The following is a 4,155-nucleotide window of genomic DNA, read 5'->3' as shown; positions in this document are numbered from 1 at the left end:
AATACAGAAAGAAACCAAGAAAAGGTTTAAATATGCATTTGGAGGCACTCATAACAAACTCATCTATTTCTTATATCAAAAAGCAAAAGGAAGAATCAGACTGGATAATTTCTAAGGGATCTAAGACAGTCTTTATTTTGAGGGAAATCTAAAACATAAAATTGTGGAGGAAAAAAATGAAGGGTGGAAGCTAAAAATAAAAGAACAAAATGAAAGGATATACTAGAATGTACCCAGAGAACTCAGAAGTACTGTACAACTTCCAACTTCAAGTGCAACTCACTAAGCCAGTTAGAATTTGCTCATCAATTTGATGATAAGTTTAAAGAGAGTGAATAGTTCTATTACTGGACATAACTTTTGATTTTTAAGACTTAGAAGTTCAAGTAAGTGTGGGTAGTTACCACGATTTTAGAACTGGTAGTTTAAAAGTTATGGTGTTATCCCAGATGGATAGAGGCAATTCACAAAACTGCATTTACTTATAATTACATTGTCCCTGATTTGTCTAAGTTACCTCAGAAAATAAATGGGTCATTTGCCATTTTTAGCTAAGTGAAGTTTAGTTCAAATTAAGCAAAACAGCTAGTTTATTTGAGCCCTGAAAGTCAACATTCAAGGTATTTCATAATTTTCTAATGTTCACTCAAAAGAAAAGAACTAATTCCATACAGGGCTTTACCCAAATGTCCATCAGATTATTATTACATGTAAAGTGGTTCCCAAAGCACTTATTATATAAGTGCTTTAATAGGAAGTTATCTTTGACAACCTCAGAAATATGTAAACTATGAATTTCCACAAGGGGGTTGCATTACATATAAGGAAATTATACTATATGATTGTGGCCTCACAGTACCATAAGAATAAAGGTAAAAGTTACCTGTCACAACAAGGCAACATAACACAGACATTTCTCATTCAAGACAAGTTCAATTAAAAACAAAACTAACAGTTTCGTAACCCTATGCAATGTCTCCTAACACCATAAACATACGTGTCAAGGTTTAAAACAGAGATCTGACGCTTTAATATTCATCATTCTATACTTTATTGAGGTTTTTTTTGTTTTTAATTTGGAATATAACGTCTGAAATCACAGCATCCTGGAGCTACAGGGCATCATGGCTACACAAGTAAGAGAGTTTTGCTGTTGTGTGCTCTATGGGCTGCCTCAGCAAAATCACTGAAATATCAACAACTTGAATCTCAGTCCGGTGTTGCATCTTGTCCTCTTGAGGAGCCGTGTTTGTGACACTGACAGCCTCAGAGGCGGCATTACTAATTCTGGAAATAGCCGGCCCAGAGAAGACTCCATGAGTAAAAACGGCATGAAGTTCAGTGGCTCTGGCACAGCATAGCTTGTGTGCAGCACGGCATTTTTTGCCACAGGCGTCATCCATGTCATCCACGAGGACGGTCGCCCGATCTTGAACATCACCAACCAGAAGCATCCCACCCACCCCATGGCTCGCCTTCTCTCTCAATGAAGCAAAGCAAACCCCAGGTTCAGTCTGTCTGTCAGTGACAGTCCTCGGGCTGAAATATGCTCTCAGCCCCACTGTAGGACGGCAGGTTCTGCGTGGAAGTCACCCACAGGGATACTGAAGAAGCCCTGCATCTGAGCAGCATGCAGACCCATAGTGATGATGTGATCTGTCCCGGCCGCTGTAAGCACACTGGCTACAAGTTTTCCAGAAACTGCAACACAACTCTTGTCCTTTTGATCTTGTCGGGCGCATGGGAAACGGGAGTACCGCCCTCACTCTGGAGGACCGTGTGCTTTTGCACCACTGATCATGCCAAGAAGCTCCATCAGGGTGACATTCATTCTCCCACAGCCACTCTGAATGGTATGGAATCTTGGCCTCTCACACGCTCGCTGACCCTCTACTCACTCTCCTGGTTGCTGAACCTCTCAGTGGCCACCTGGCCCAGCTCCAGCCCCAGTCTCTCCATCACTTTCCAGGGACAGGTCCTGGCATGAGCTGCCACAGAACAGCACCATATTGGGCATGGCTGGGGCTTGGGGCAGCCAGAGGATGCTCAAGGCAGTGATGGCAGGAGCAGGAAAGAGCTGTCCCTGATGCTGGAAGTGGCGGAGGGCCTGGGAGGCAGGTCGGGTGTTGGCCTGGGCACTGAGCCCGGCTCTGAAAGAGGTATCTCTATTTCTGCCTCATGTTGCTTCACCTCTCTCTCATTCATTCTCTTGCCATGTGAACAAAGGAAAGAACAACAATGTAAGAAGAAAATAAACCACCCATAATATTTTAGTATAGATATAGACTATAAAATCACTACTACTGAACTTTCTGAGATTTTTTGAGCAATTGTAATTTCCCCCATCACTGTAACTTTGGGCTCCTTTCCTGTGATGGGCAGAAAAACCTTTACAACAAAAAAGGCTTGTATGGTCCGGGCCCTAAGAGTCCTGGGCTACTCCTGCCAGAGGGGATGTAGACCACGTGACAGGCAGTGCCATGGTGTTAATCAGTGGGGTAGGAGTGCCAAGAACCCCTCAGAAAGCCTCTCTCCTTGCCACAGAGACTACAGCCACCAAGCACAGAAAGTTATTGATGTGATGAACAGGCACCAAACAAAGCATCGGATGGAGAAAGCGCTTCTTAGCCAAGCAAAAGATAAAAGCCACTCCCAGAGACGCGAAAACAAAACAACCTCAGCATTTTGCGATGCATATTGGAGGAAATAAGGCTCCAAAGAAATCAATTGATGAAACTCAGAGTAAAAACAAGAGCTTACTGCAAACAAATGCAAAAGCAGAGTCAGGGGCCTTGAACAGCCACTGAGATTAATCTCAGTAGAATGAGAACAACGTGGGACAAATGGCAGAGGGGTGGCAGGTTCTGACGCAGAAGGCTTGATCTGAGCATGACTATTCCGGTGGGTCGCTGGCTGAGAGTTCTGTTATTGGGTAGTGGGCTTTCAGCAGCAAAATAACAGCAATGAAACAGAAAAACCCAACCCAAATCAGCTTAAGTTATAATAAGGAAATGCATGGGTCCGCTAAATTGGAAGAAGAACGTTGGGTAATTCAATCTCCATTTCTTTGATCTCCTCTAAGTCTTGGCTTCATCCTCAGACTGCAAGGATACAGCTACAGCAGGTACCAGCCTCACACACACACACAGTCACACACAGTCACACACACAGAACAAAGCTCTGAGAAAGAATGGCACATCTGTTCCTGCAGGTCTCTCAAGAGTAAATGAACTTCCCAGAATCCCCCAGCCAACATCCCAAAATTGAGTCACATGCTCACTTCTCAGTCACTGCAAAAGGGTTGAGATGACCACTATTGCCTTAAACAATTCAGACCCTTGCCTGGAGCTATAGACGATCCCCCCACAGCATGACTGCTCCCCAATGGTAGAGGGATATGATCTATATTGAGGCGATACGATAAAGCCCACCACAGTCTCCCAACGATTCCTCAGTTAGGAGGTGCTGGTGATGATGCTGGGACCCCACAGGTAGCCTTAAGAATTTGAAGCTTATCTTTGTGTTAGACTTTTGGGTTGCAAGTAACAGGAACGCAATTCAATTAGCTGATGGGACTGGTTGGTTCTCAGCAACCAAGAAAAGGTTAAACTGATGGGCAGCGGGGTGGCTCAGTTGGTTAGAGGGAGTGCTCTGAACAACAAGGCTGCCGGTTCGATTCCCACGTGGGATGGTGGGCTGCGTCCCCCGCGCAATTGATGACTGGACTTGGAGCTGAGCTGCGCCCTCCACAACTAGATTGAGGGACAATGACTTGACTTGGAGCTGATGGGTCCTAGAAAAAACACATTGTTACCCAATAAAAATTGTTTTAGAAAAGGTTAAACTTCTAACCTGCAGGAATATCCAGGGATGCAGCTGGGCCGTGAGGGGAACAGGAGCACGAAGGCAGCCAGAGCTCCCCCTCCATCACTCACCTCTGCTCCTGTTTGCACACCAACGTCACTCTTTCCCACTCAGACTGGCTTTTTCCACATAGCAGGGAACTTGGCTGCTGACAGCAACAAACATTTACATCTTGCAGCTTCAGCTCCTGGAGAGAGACTGAATTTAAGGTCTCTCTGTTCCCAAGTCAAAAATCTTTAGAATGGACCTCATGGGCGGGACTTGAGTTATATGCCAATCCATGGACAAATC

The 4,155-nt window shown here is 44.7% G+C and overlaps 1 pseudogene; it reads right to left on the bottom strand.

Moving 5' to 3' along the window:
* Positions 1-1,112: 1,112 nt before the first annotated feature.
* On the bottom strand, positions 1,113-2,017 carry LOC109374307 (ribose-phosphate pyrophosphokinase 2 pseudogene; annotated as a pseudogene).
* Positions 2,018-4,155: the final 2,138 nt, after the last annotated feature.

Source organism: Hipposideros armiger, unplaced genomic scaffold (genome assembly GCF_001890085.2).
Source record: "Hipposideros armiger isolate ML-2016 unplaced genomic scaffold, ASM189008v1 scaffold_809, whole genome shotgun sequence".
NCBI classification, from domain to species: Eukaryota; Metazoa; Chordata; class Mammalia; order Chiroptera; family Hipposideridae; genus Hipposideros; species Hipposideros armiger.
This window is presented reverse-complemented; position numbering and strand designations above follow the sequence as displayed.